At 43.2% G+C, this 14589-nt stretch overlaps 1 protein-coding gene across 1 annotated transcript in view; it reads left to right on the top strand.

Moving 5' to 3' along the window:
* The first annotated feature begins 1738 nt into the window (after positions 1-1738).
* LOC147336895 (uncharacterized) overlaps positions 1739-14589 on the top strand; it is a 43710-nt gene continuing 30859 nt past the window's right edge. The window contains exon 1 of the mRNA XM_086286240.1: positions 1739-2671. The gene's annotated coding sequence lies outside the window, so the exon portion shown is untranslated. The remainder of the gene's footprint in view (positions 2672-14589) is intronic.

The raw sequence follows: 14589 nt of genomic DNA, 5'->3' as shown, positions 1-14589 counted from the left end.
AAAGAGACCGTAGACTACGCGGAGAAGCACCTCTCCCACCCACCTTCAAATGTATTAAAAGCAAGGATATATCTATATGTCTAACGCTGACACAGCACTGTGTTTCTTCTTTTCCCTTTATATTCCATGTAAAGGTGAATATGGAGCGTTTATGGAGCTCGTTTATTGACCAGCTGTCAGTTAGAAGGTAAGAGTTACTAGGTTAACAGAGGTTAGCAGTAACAGTACGGGGAAGTATATTGTGTTGTTCTTTTGTTGGTTTTTATTTTATCGTACTTTACTTTGTTATTTTGATTTTACCTGTTGTGAGTGCTTCCCGTAATTCTCCTTTTTCTTGCGCCGCTGCGGCCAGAGTTCACAACATTAAATATTTTTGTATCTATAAACAGGAAGCTGACACTCTCCAGACTTTATCAAAGGTGTGAGCGTCACAGCAGAGGCCTTTGTGTCAACGTAGCTGAAGACAAAACACAGAAACACATGAAGGAGATTTTCCTGGCCTGGATTTTATACAAATATTCTGCAGTACATCAAAAATGAAAGAAAACCATTAGTCAACATATGAACATCACCTCTGAAGTTACAGAGCTTTGATTGGAGACACAGCTGAGCGTTTTGTATTTTGCATAATTAATTACATAATTAATTATGTAACCATAATTAAATGGTTACATCATCTTTAAAGTCCCCAGAGATCAGGAAAAGGGCCTGAGGGTGCTGTGTTTGGAGTCTGCTGGTTACAGTGTGCAGGACCTCACAGGCTGCTGCAGCGTTAGCAGAGGGCGGGACATACACAGCTATCATAATCACGTGTGTAAACTCTCGTGGTAGATAGTACGGTCTCATGCTAACCGCTAGCAGCTCAATGTCCTTACAGCATAGCGTCTCTTTGATAGAGAAATGCCCAGAGTTACACCATCTATCGTTCACAAACACAGCCAGACCCCCTCCTCCCTTCTTACCACTCTCCGCTGTTCTGTCATAAGAGGCTCAGCAGCTAAAGCAGCACACCTGGGTCTCCCAGCCTATTAAAAGCAGCCCTTTGCTTCACCTGCTTCACTAAACATTATTATTTTAAGCAGAGTGGTGTGATTTATGTAGGCATTGCTGTGTGACAGGATGACTTTTCTTGCACACCCACCAAATGAGGGCGCACATGCTTCCACGCCCACTGGTGACTGCACACATCCTTTCAAGGAAGCATTTCATTCATCCCTAACAAATGGAACAAAACACTGTGCAGCGTGTTCAGGTTTGAACGTGGCCCTGGCCTCTCTCTGCATCCACCTGGCACATGCAACACACATCCACTCCCTGCTGAACTGCTTGTATTTGATGTGTTGAAGTTTTGGTAAAGTTTGAATAAATTCCACTTTATTTATAGGAACATTTCATCTGTGGACTCCTGCTTCCCCTCTCCTTGAGCCAGTTTGTGACGGGAACATGACATAAGAAAACTAATTTATCCCTTTTTGATTCTGTGTATCTGGCGCTCATCCAGTGAGTTCACACTTGGCAGAAACAGACTGAATTTGTCTGGAGAACTTTGGCTTCAGCCAAGTTAGATAAACACACTGTGTCTCTGTCAAAACAGCAGTGTAGTTGTGGCACCCCTGTGAGGGAATGACCACATTAATATTATTTTGTGTAAAACACTCATGTAACGGGACATTTTTCATTGCTATATGTATTTATTTTCAGTTTCTTTAAGAGGATAGAAAATCCATGTAACAGGGATTCATTTTATGTTAGAAAGCAGTGAGGGCGGAACTTTGGTGCTTGCTCCGGGGTTTCGGGGAGCAGTAAGTGGAGCCCACCTTCCGCTGCTTCCTCAGACACGTTCTGGAGGAAAGCAGAGACGCATCGTGTCTTCCTTACTCTGCTCTTCACCTGCTTTTACAGGTCGGTACACGGTGCTCGCACCGAAAATGTTGTTTATTGTCACCATGGTTACCCACGTTAATGTGAATGGGAGAGTTAAGGCGGTCCGCCAAAGTTATTTATATGTAAACACGGGAGAAAACCAGAGGAGTGTCCCGCGCGACCGCACCGCGAGCCCGCTCGTTAGGTGGAGCGCTCGTGAAGCAGAGTCAGTGCGCTCCTATGCTCTGTGCAAACGTGTTGTAATGCTCCAATCAAATCAGTTCTGTGAGATGTGAATGTTAATAGTTCTGTTAAAGTGACTGAGTAGATTAGCTAGTGTAACACAAGCACTCTGAGCAACTCTGTGTAGCTAACAGAGGCATTCATGGGTTGATTAAACAAGCTGTGTTTCATGATGCACTAAATAGTGATTTTGCCAGTAAATTACTGGAGGGAACAAATGTAATGTATTTACCAATGCTGTTATTGAATAGAACTGTTTAGCCAGTAAGACACTGCAGAAGACAATGTGATGTGTTTATTGATATGATAAAAGGATGTAGCTGTTATGGAAAGAAGTGTGAACTTGAGAAACTGAACCAGTTAAAAAGAGTATATTTCACTGATGTTGTGAAATAAGTAAATGTCATTGATGTGAATGAGGAACCAGCTGAACAGTATATTGAAAGCTCATGTTTAGTGTTTTATAGCATTTATTTGTGTGAAATAAATCAGACTCAGACACGTTCTGGAGGAAAGCAGAGACGCATCGTGTCTTCCTTACTCTGCTCTTCACCTGCTTTTACAGGTAACATATTTGTCATCGAGGTCTTCATCCTTGGGACCCGTAACATAGTAACTTCTTCATTGTTATACTTCTATAGTTTTCCCATTTTGTGAGCTGTGGATGTGGAAAGTGTCTCAGTGACACATCCACATGAAAACGGCGTTACCTTCGTTCATTTGCACGTCAAATGAACGAGCTGTTTGGACTTTAACGTCACAGCTGATGCTTCGATACTCGAACTCAAGAGTTCAGCTTCCACTCAGAGGTACAAGTACACACAGCAAAGATAAACGTGTACACAAGGTGGAACCCACAAGTGCACAGCTCCAACCAGAGATGGGCAGTAATCCCATTACTTTTTTCAAGAAACGAGTAAAGTGAGGGATTACTATTGCAAAAAAGGTAATTAGATTACTGTTACTTTCCCGTAAGCACGCTGCGTTACTGCGTTACTAAAACCGCAGCTGTGTGCAGATGAACAATGGATAATCTATCGAGTGTGGAGAGAGTGTGAGCGTGCAGCGTTTAAAGCGTGGAAGCACTGACCTTACTTTGAGTTTGACTCTGTAAAAAGTGACAAAAACATTAGCATCCGCTGTTCACTGCGTGGGAAGACAACATGCTCACTCACTATGTGTTAATGGGCATGCTTATTTATAACTTTGATAAAATGTCATAAAAATAATTCCATGCCAGCTCACCATTGGTGATCAGGTAGTTTCTGTTCCAGTTCCAGTCCCATAAATCATGAAGCTTGCTGCCAGAAAAGCTTCAAATCTCCTTTGAAAGCTGTTTGTGGTCTTGATTGTGGGAGCTTCAGTTGTCTGACTCCAGCTGCCACACAGTGCTCACTGATATCATTTGCAAAAACCCCAGTGTGACAATATTTATCAGTGAAGCAGAAATCAGGAAGTGACGACTTTTCTTTGAACATTTGCTAAGGCTAAGCTGTGCTTTCTACCACAGTTGGAATTTCCTGGTTTACAACAAATTATTGTGTCAACACCGCATAAGATTTCAAACTACAGGAAAATCACTGGAGTTATAAGAGGCAGACAACGACACACACACCACATGCATGCTGTTGCTATTTATTGTGGATTAACCTGTCAAGGGCAAGAACAAAATAATTCTGCCTCAAATACAGGAAATCATAGCTTTCCTGTATTTCCTCCATTGTTGGCATGCTGGTTAGTGCTGTTGCTCCACAGTAAGAAGGTCCTGGGCTAAATTATCCATGAATGTAAACGGCTGTGTGTTTCTATCTGATAGACTGGTGAGCTGTCCAGGGTGTACCCTGCCTGGTAACCTATCACTTCAGGGTTATTTCCCAGCCCTGCTGCAACCAGGATAGAGATAGGAGGATGGTAGTTGTTGTAGACCCATTCAATTTCAATTGAAGGATTAAAATGTTCCAGGAGCTCAACTTACTCCATCTGAACATGTTTCAATCGTGTTTTATGAACACAACATGCAGGTTTACTGAATATGAAAAGGTTGTGTTGATTTAACTCAGTTGTTTAAGTTTCTGCCAAAGCAAAACCTTTGTGTGCAACCAGTGTCCACTATTGAATCAAGTAAATCCAACATGTTTTTGTCAGTGCAAAAGGAGTTACGGTGCCTGTATTCCTGCACAATATTGTCCCGGGAGGGAGGAAAACTTTCTGGTGAAGTTTTGGTTGATTTTTGGGTTTTGCTTGACACTAGGTTGATTTTATCAGTGAGGTTTGGATTGTTTTCTTTCTCTAAGAGAGAGAAAGATGGTTTTATGCTTGGACATGTTTGCAATGGGCCCCAGTATTTGTTACTTTATTAGTATTTTATTGGTTGCGTTTGTTTGTGCTTTTGTTACAGTGCACTGAGATAAGAACATCTGAGAGGTGTGATCCACCGGTGGTGATATTTTGGTATTTTGTGAGTTCCCGATTTAACAAATCAGCTCTTTAATCCAGACCTGAGAGGTTGAACTTTAAAGCGCTATAAAATATTCTTACTGGAAACAGTGGCAAAGTGTTTTTCTCCATGATTATAATGGGCTTGGGAGAAATTCACTTATATGTGACATTGATCACATGAGAAGTCCTGAGCCTAAAAGGATTGCAGCGAGTCAATCCAGTCCAAAAACAAGGAGCTGTTTTCCTTTAAAATGATGACGTCATCTTGCTGGTGATGGAGGCTCGAATAGGCTGCGCGTGAGACTCCATTATCAGCAATATCTGGTATGAATGTGTGTGGATGTATGCATGTGACTGGACTGTGATGGACTGACGACTAAAAGTTTAACTGACTTGATACTGAGACAAAAACGGTGCCGACTTTAGGATTAGTGAATGTCCACAACAATTCACCCAGCCTGTAGAAGAAGGGTGGAGGTTTTGTCTTGCTTTGTTTGTGCAGGAGCAGAAGGATGACAGAGACTAAAGGGGGAGGCTGTAGCTTCACATGAGTGTGAGCTGCAGACTGAACCCTTTGGTTGCTAATGTTGAGTCACTGATGTTTGCATTAAGAAAATTGTGTTTTATTAGCTGTGTTTTAATTAAGGTATCACATTATATTGTTGGGAATGTTAAATGCTAAAGTGAAGAAAAGCTTTGATTTCACTCATGACTGAACATGTTATTATTAACCATAGCAGGCCACTGTAAAGAGTCAATTAACTGTTATAGAGGAAAAAAGGCCAAAAACTCTGTTAATACCTATGAATAACAGGCAATGATAGACTTGTCACATTCAAAATAGAGATATGTAATAACAAACACGGGTCCGTGTCATTTAGGTTCTCCATTGAAATAGTCAATCATTTAGAAAAGTAGAATATATATATATATACAGTGGGGCAAAAAAGTATTTAGTCAGCCACCGATTGTGCAAGTTCCCCCACTTAAAATGATGACAGAGGTCAGTAATTTGCACCAGAGGTACACTTCAACTGTGAGAGACAGAATGTGAAAAAAAAAATCCACGAATTCACATGGTAGGATTTGTAAAGAATTTATTTGTAAATCAGGGTGGAAAATAAGTATTTGGTCAATAACAAAAATACAACTCAATACTTTGTAACATAACCTTTGTTGGCAATAACAGAGGTCAAACGTTTACTATAGGTCTTTACCAGGTTTGCACACACAGTAGCTGGTATTTTGGCCCATTCCTCCATGCAGATCTTCTCGAGAGCAGTGATGTTTTGGGGCTGTCGCCGAGCAACACGGACTTTCAACTCCCGCCACAGATTTTCTATGGGGTTGAGGTCTGGAGACTGGCTAGGCCACTCCAGGACTTTCAAATGCTTCTTACGGAGCCACTCCTTTGTTGCCCGGGCGGTGTGTTTTGGATCATTGTCATGTTGGAAGACCCAGCCTCGTTTCATCTTCAAAGTTCTCACTAATGGAAGGAGGTTTTGGCTCAAAATCTCACGATACATGGCCCCATTCATTCTGTCCTTAACACGGATCAGTCGTCCTGTCCCCTTGGCAGAAAACCCCCATGCTTCACAGTAGGTATGGTGTTCTTGGGATGCAACTCAGTATTCTTCGTCCTCCAAACACGACGAGTTGAGTTTATACCAAAAGTTCTACTTTGGTTTCATCTGACCACATGACATTCTCCCAATCCTCTGCTGTATCATCCATGTGCTCTCTGGCAAACTTCAGACGGGCCTGGACATGCACTGGCTTCAGCAGCAGAACACGTCTGGCACTGCGGGATTTGATTCCCTGCCGTTGTAGTGTGTTACTGATGGTGACCTTTGTTACTTTGGTCCCAGCTGTCTGCAGGTCATTCACCAGGTCCCCCCGTGTGGTTCTGGGATCTTTGCTCACCGTTCTCATGATCATTTTGACCCCACGGGATGAGATCTTGCGTGGAGCCCCAGATCGTGGGAGATTATCAGTGGTCTTGTATGTCTTCCATTTTCTGATGATTGCTCCCACAGTTGATTTTTTCACACCAAGCTGCTTGCCTATTGTAGATTCACTCTTCCCAGTCTGGTGCAGGTCTACAATACTTTTCCTGGTGTCCTTCGAAAGCTCTTTGGTCTTGGCCATGGCGGAGTTTGGAGTCTGACTGTTTGAGGCTGTGGACAGGTGTCTTTTATACAGATGATGAGTTCAAACAGGTGCCATTCATACAGGTAACGAATGGGGGACAGAAAAGCGTCTTACAGAAGACGTTACAGGTCTGTGAGAGCCAGAGATTTTCCATGTTTGAGGTGACCAAATACTTATTTTCCACCCTGATTTATGAATAAATTCTTTGCAAATCCTACCATGTGAATTCATGGATTTTTTTTTTCACATTCTGTCTCTCACAGTTGAAGTGTACCTCTGGTGCAAATTACTGACCTCTGTCATCATTTTAAGTGGGGGAACTTGCACAATCGGTGGCTGACTAAATTCTTTTTTGCCCCACTGTATATGTCTCAACGCTGTTTCTCAATAATATTAAAAACCTAAAAACTATTGTTGTGGAAGATAGAAGTCACTGTGACAGCCCTCTGACTGTGGAGGACGTTTGTAATCCTATTTCTGCACTTAAGGCCAACAAATCTCCCGGCACAGATGGTTTAACTGTAGAGTTTTATGAATCATTTTCTAATCTCCTGGCTCCGTTCTTACTGCAGCTTTTCATAGGAAGTGTAGAGAATAACATCCTCCCTCCTACTCTTACTCAGGGTCTCATAACACTTATTCCAAAGCCAAACAAAGACTTAACTTCTTATTGATAATTGGAGACCCATCTGTCTGCTCAATGATGACTATGAGATTATGGCTTTAGTACTTGCTAACAGAATGAAAGAGTTCTTGGACACAATTATCGATGAGACACAATCAGGCTTTATGAGAAACAGACACCTTTCTAAGAACATGAGACTGGTTTTAGATCTACTTGATTACTCTGATTTGGTATCTGACTATAGCTTCATTCTCTTCCTGGATTTTTAAAAGGCTTTTGATACAATTGAACATCAATTTATTTTCCACTCTTTGGAAAAATTTGGCATTTTTCTGTAAAGCTATCAAAACCTTGTACACGAATGGTAATAGCTCAATTAAAATGATTAAGACTCCACCCAGAGATTTGACCTGTTATACAAGGAATCAGCACAGCTGATAAGGAGCTCATCATCAGCCAGCTAGCTGATGACACCACACTCTTCTTGAAGAATGCAAATCAAATCCGTCCAGCCCTTAGTGTTATTAGTGATTTCTCTGAGGCATCTGCTTTATGTCGAAATCTAAAAAAATGTGAATTACTAGCAATTAAAGGCTGCACTGCAAATGCTCTCTGTAACATTTCTGTTAAACAAGAAGTCACATATCCAGGACTGTTAATATCCAAAGACCAAAAGTCAAGATGCTCGTCAAACTTGTCAAACAGTGTTGGGGAATTCTCAATGGTGCTTGGTGCCATACCCTCAGGGACTTTAATGTTATATAAAAACACTGACAGCTCAATATCTGCCTCAGTCACTCTCCCTGATCCAGCTGAGTCAGCAGTGGGAAAAATCTGCTTTTCACAGGAACTTGGTAACAGCAATAAGAGAATACGTAGTTTATTCCAAGAAGATATCATGTCTCTCCCATATATAGAATATCTTACTGGAACCGACATGTTCCAGATATCACCTGGAAGATAGTCTGGATGATCCCATAAATATCTAATTGTGAACAAGGTGAAGGAAATCTCATATAAAATTCTTCATAAATGTTACCCAGCCAGTCACTATATGGTAACATTTAAAAGAGACATAAATACTAATTGAACTTTCTGTGGGGATCATCCAGAAACTGTGGCACATGTCTTTTGGTTCCTCTACACAGAGATTCTGGAAGAATTTAGCAGTTTTGTTATTGTCCATATTTTAAGGGAGTTTTCTTTACGATGGGAAAATGTTTTATTCTTTTTCTTTAAGTTCCGCAGGAAGAATGATAAATGTTTTTTTATAAAATATTTGTTAATACTTTTAGCTATTTTATATCCATAAATGTAAGTTTATTAATAAAACACCATATTTCTGCCTTTTTATAAGGATATGAATTGTACATACAATCAATTTCAGACTCAACCAACAAAAAGCCTCTCAGAACAATATTTATATTGTAACAGTTGCTATTGTAATGCAGTGTATCACCACATGGCGGCGCCTCCTGTCTCACGACTGGTGTCACCCCCTTTTTGTTCTTCTTCGCACTCCTCCTGTAATGGATGCTCCCGTGTGTACGCGGACTAGTGTGCTCTTTAGTAATGTGTGGTAGAGGTAGCACTTTTATTTTTGATATTGTAAATAAATGAGTACTTTTTGGAAAGTCAGAAGCTATTGCTCATTCGCTATCCACCTGCACACCTCCACGCCTGGCTTCATCTCCACTGCACGTTACAACTGGCGCCCGAACTTTTTCCCCTTGGACTTCAGACGATTTTTGCATCCCGCCGAGGATTCTTCTCTTCTAGCACGTGAACTGTCTCGGAAATCCCCCCAGTTTTGCGGACGCTCGGACGTTTTCTCCAGCCATGGCCGCAGCCTCAGCTCAGGTGGGACCCGAATAATTTCTGGATACCGTGGTGTGCCGCTGCTCCGCTTGGGAGAAAGAAAAAGAGAGAAGCTGACTCCGCGACGCGAATGGACTCCGTGGATTTGTTATTTGTTGTTGGTTTCGTCTTCTAAGGATTAATTCTTCTGTGGAGAGCCTGGACATGAACATTTCTGCTGGCTTTTCATTCTCCTTTCCCTCTGCTGAGACTGACTGTAGCACATGTAAGTGATAGCTTGGCCGACTACAACCGTTGGTGCTGGTCTTTGGCTCAGTATAACAAAACGACTTAAAACTAATCTTGCATTGAGCTCTAGTGTTGCAGACATGCTATTGTAATAACATGGTTCTGATCACGCCAGTCTAATTTCAGTTGTTGGGCGAAATTTTATATGTGGTTTTTCTAAATTTAATCTTGAACGCATTTTTGCAGTTTTGTCTTTCTAGTCTGACCTAACTGACTCTTTTACTGCTAAATCAATAACTGCGCTGTGCCCTGGAGCGGCTTAATTTTTTTGAAATCGCAATGGCACACTGCCCAGACGACTCTGACTCAGACATGGAACTTACCTCGTTACCTATGTGCTAGATAGTTGAAAATGTGACTCCTAGCCTTAGCCAACAAGTGGTGGAGTTAAGAACTGAGGTGAATAAGCTTAGTGATTGTTTACGTGACTCACTGAACATACAGCAGAGTTTACTAAGGCAGTGGGACCAACTCACAATGGGGAACTCTCCCCCTCCTGCAGTCCCACAGTCTCCTGTTTTCCCAATGGCCACATCGACACCTCATATTCATGTGATGGACAAAACTGAACCCACCAACAGTACCAATCCGTTCCTGCCCAGCAACCCATTTCAACCTACAAATCCTTTCCTCCCATCTCACTCACTTGAACTCAGCAGCACTTCCAGAGTGATTGCGGCAGCTTTACATCACGCAAAGCTGGAGCCTCCTGTGTATGCTGGGGACGGAAAAGTGCAACCTGAGGACTGGTTAAATGCAGTTGGCACATACAAAGCCTCATTGAACCTAACTGATGGGCAATTGCCAAACGAACTGCCACACTTTCTTGCAAAAGAGCCCGGGAAATGGTTCAAGGCACTGAGCTCCCACATCACATCATGGGCTAAATTCTGTCAACTGTTTAAGACAGTTTTTCTGCCCTCCGACAACCAAGAAAGCATCCTGAGAGGAATTTTGGATCGTGTTCAGGCTCAGGACAAGCCGCTCCCAACCTTTGTCGCCCACATGTTGAGTGAGTTTGACAAACTGAAGAGGCCCCCACCTGAAAAAGACAGAATTGACCTAATTAGTAAACATGCTCTCGAAAAATACAGAGTTGCCCTGTATGGCGCTAATGTCACTTCTGTAATGGACCTGCTGCTACGCGCTCATGAGCTTCACTCAGTGCTTGGACCACAAAGACCACAGCCTGCTTTATGTAGCAAAGACAACTATAAGCCTGAACCTTACTGCTTCAAATGCTCTCAGCCAGGGTTCACTACACGCACCTGCCCAAACTGTAACACCCAACCTCATTTGCCACAACGAGCCTCGAACACCGCTAGGCATGGCCCAGTCCAGCCATTGCCAGCACCTGGCACCTCTGACCCTGGCCATGAAAAGGTGGAATTAAGCAGCATCACATCCCAGCCACAATACAGGCAGTCGGGAAACTACAGGGGGGGAGGACATTTCACAGAGGCCAACCTTCCCCCAGTTACTAACGGAGCCTCACACGCCCGATTCACTACAGGGTGGACACAGTCTTGGACACTTGGAAGACAATTTTTCACAAGTCCACTGGAATACCCCACTAAGAACGAAAGTGAACTTCAATGCTTCATCTGTGGATGCTACCCTCGACACGGGTGCTTCCCTCTCGGCTGTACGAGCAGATCTCATTCAAGTAAATGACTCTTACCCTAGAAACACAAGTGAGTGGAATGGTCCTGCAGTTAACCTCGCCAATAATGCTCCCTGTATCCCTGTTGGTGTTATTTGGCTCAATATTGGATTCATGAACAAGAACTTTTACCAGCGTTTTGCCATAATACCAGATTTGTCCTCTCCTTTCATTCTGGGAATGGATTTTATGGCAAGAGCTTCTGTTTCTATTCACATTCCCACTAGAACAGTCTACATTGAGGACATCCCCTGCCCACTCGCAGACAATGAAGAGGACCTTCAAAATGATTACTCACATTCACCTGGAACACTGATGTCTTTGGACTTGGTTCGCTCAGACTTAACAGCCAAACTGTCTGAAGCAAGTCTCTCAGAGAACAACAAGGATGCTTTACTAAATCTGCTCAGCAAGTTTAGCTCCTTGTTTGATGGTCAACTTGGTCGAACGGCTCTCACTGAGCACGCCATAGAGACTGGCAATGCAACACCTGTCAAACTCCCACCCTATCGCACGTCACCTGCTAAGAAACGTGTGATTGAAGAACAAGTGCAACAAATGTTGAAGGACAACATCACTGAACCTTCCACAAGCCCTTGGGCAGCTCCTGTAGTCATTGTAAATAGAGCGGCCACGGAACCAAGGTTTTGTGTGGACTTTCGAGGGCTCAACCAAGTTACCCGAAAAGACTCTTATCCCCTGCCTCGTGTAGATGAGTCTTTGGACTTTCTGGCAAGAGGAAAGTTTGTCTCGACATTGGACTTAGCGTGAGGCTATTGGCAGGTTGCTGTAGCAGAGGACTCGAAGCCTAAAACTGCCTTCATCTCTCACTGCGGTCTCTTCCAGTTTTGGGTGCTGCCCTTTGGGCTCTGCAACGCACCTGCAACTTTTCAGAGACTCATGAACTCTGTGCTTGCTGGCCTCATTTGCAAAATGTGCGCAGTCTACCTGGATGACATTGTTATCGCCTCACCTACCTTTGAACAGCACTTAGTGGATCTTGAGGAGGTGCTGGGCAGACTCCAGGCTGCTGGCTTGTCATTGAAGCTCAAAAAGTGCCAATTCTGCCTCGATTAATTCACCTTTCTTGGGTACCGCATCACATCATCAGGTGTTAAGCCCGATCCGGACAAAGTAAAGGCGGTTAAGGAGTTTGATACCCCAACCTCAGTGAAACACGTCCGTCAGTTCCTTGGCTTGACTGGCTATTATCGACGCTTCATTCAGAATTATGCCCACCATGCCGAACCTCTTCACGCCATCACCAGAAAGGACAATGCTTTCCACTGGGACGACAGCTGTCGAAGGGCCATGGACACTTTGAAGGATCATGTCACATCAGCCCCGATCCTGTCATTTCCAGACTTCAACCGTCCCTTTTCCATTCACGCCGATGCATGTGACATTGGTCTTGGGGCAGTGTTGATGCAAAAGGATGACAAGGGTCGTGAGTACGTTGTGGCTTTTGCTAGTCGCTCCCTTCACAAAGCTGAACTCCCCTACTGCACTTCAGAGAAGGAGTGCCTCGCTGTGATATGGGCTCTGGAACACTTCCGCCCATATGTTGAAGGTGTTCATGTTACTATCTTCACTGACCAAAACAGTCTCAGGTGGCTTATGTCTCGTCAAAACCCAACGGGCCGACTCGCCCGCTGGTCACTTCGTTTGCAGGACTTTGATTTCTAGGGCTGAACGATTATGGAAAATAATCTAATTGCGATTTTTTGCCCCAATATTGCGATTGCGATGCGATATGCGATTATTTTTTAAGGTCTTTGTCTTCTGTATTAGTAAACAAAGACAAGCAATACATCATATAGTATGGCCAATACTATATTACATTAATTTTAAACTGTTCTTTCCTGGAAGACAGACCTCTGTTATGATGACATGAGGTGATGCATGAATTGATGACTGACATTTTTATTTAACTTCTTCAATCACAACAGTATATTTGAACATACACAATAGTTTATTTTTAGCTTACAAACATCTGAGCATAAAGTGCTGACAAGGAACCCTGGTGTAAACATTAAAATGAAAGTCAGTACAATGTGCAGATTGCAGAAATATACATAAAAAAAAATCAGTGGCTTTACCACACTCAGTTTTTCGACATCTGTGAACTACTAGACAGTCATTCAATTAAAAAATAATATTAAATAAATAAAACTAATAAATAAAAAATACACACATCTTACTGATCTCTGCAGTCAGTAACATTACACATAAAGTGCAAACATAATAGCAATTGTATAAACACACACACAAACACGCCTTTAAAGTTTAAAGGCGTGAAATTGGACGGTCTAGCCTTCTGAATCAGAAGGCTAGTTCTTTTTTTTTTTTTTTTTTTTTTTTTTTTTTTTTTTTTTTTAATAAATGACATCAGAAACAGCAGTATGCGACATTACGTGATGGCAGAGCTTCAGTTCATCCTTTGTCATTTTTTTTTTTTTTTTTTTTTTTTTTTTTTTTTTTTTTTTTTAATAAATAGGACAGGGGGAATGAATGAGAGAGAGAGGGGGAGAGAAAGAAAGAAAACCCAAGGGGAGAAGAGACGGTGAGAAGGGGGGGGAAGAGAGACAAAAAAAAAAAAAAAAAAAAACTCCTGGGTCACCTGTATGGAGAAAAAACAAACAAACAAACAAACAAACAAACAAACAGAGGAGACAGCAAACAACAAAGAGCAACATAATAATAGAGAAAACAAAGCACCATCACAATAAACTAGCTAGTCATAGATATCAGTATTTACTAAGTAATAAACGATATTGTGCAGCACGCAAGATAGACAGCGCACAGTGTGCTTTGAGGCAGCAGCCAAGAAAGCTTTAGTCCGCGTCTGTGAATACCCATGTGTGCATACCTGTGTGGATCAGCATGCTTGCATTCCAAAGGTTTCTCCATGTAATGATCTGCTAGGGAGTGTGGGGGGGCCACAGCCCCGTCCTCCAGGGTGTGAAACGGGTATGGAGGAGATCAAAACTCCAGACATCCAGAGGCCCCCAGAACACAAGAGACCATGGAAGACCAACAGAGGGGCAGCCGCGCCACTGTTCCAGTAAGAGCTGAGGAGAGTCCCAGATGAGGGCTCACTCAGCAGCCGCGGAGCAGAAGCCAGGGGGGGTTGCAGTGACGCGCCCGTGAGCTCCGCCGGCCCCCAGCTGCGCCTGAGTGACCGAGCCCTAGGCCGAGAGGCCGGGGGCACCCCACCTCCAAAGGGGCCCGAGCGAGCCCCAGGCCCCAGGCCCCGACAAGCGGCCGCCAAGGAGTGAGCCGGTGTGTACCCGGACACCCACCCCCAGACACAAAGAACCACCAACACACCGACACCTGAGGGAGTCCGCCACCGGCAGGGGAAGTGGTGGTGGGTGGAGATAGGCCTCCAAACCTTGGAGGGCCTGAGGTGTCCCCAGAGAGGTGGCGTCTGATACCCAACCTGACATATAGACACAGACATACAGGCACACACAGACACAAACATCCATTCCCACCC

Source organism: Aulonocara sp. 'chitande type north' Nkhata Bay, linkage group LG3, assembly GCF_057382095.1.
Source record: "Aulonocara sp. 'chitande type north' Nkhata Bay isolate Kocher_YH1m ecotype deep benthic linkage group LG3, A_spYH_male_GT1.1, whole genome shotgun sequence".
Taxonomy (NCBI): Eukaryota; Metazoa; Chordata; class Actinopteri; order Cichliformes; family Cichlidae; genus Aulonocara; species Aulonocara sp. 'chitande type north' Nkhata Bay.
This window is presented reverse-complemented; position numbering and strand designations above follow the sequence as displayed.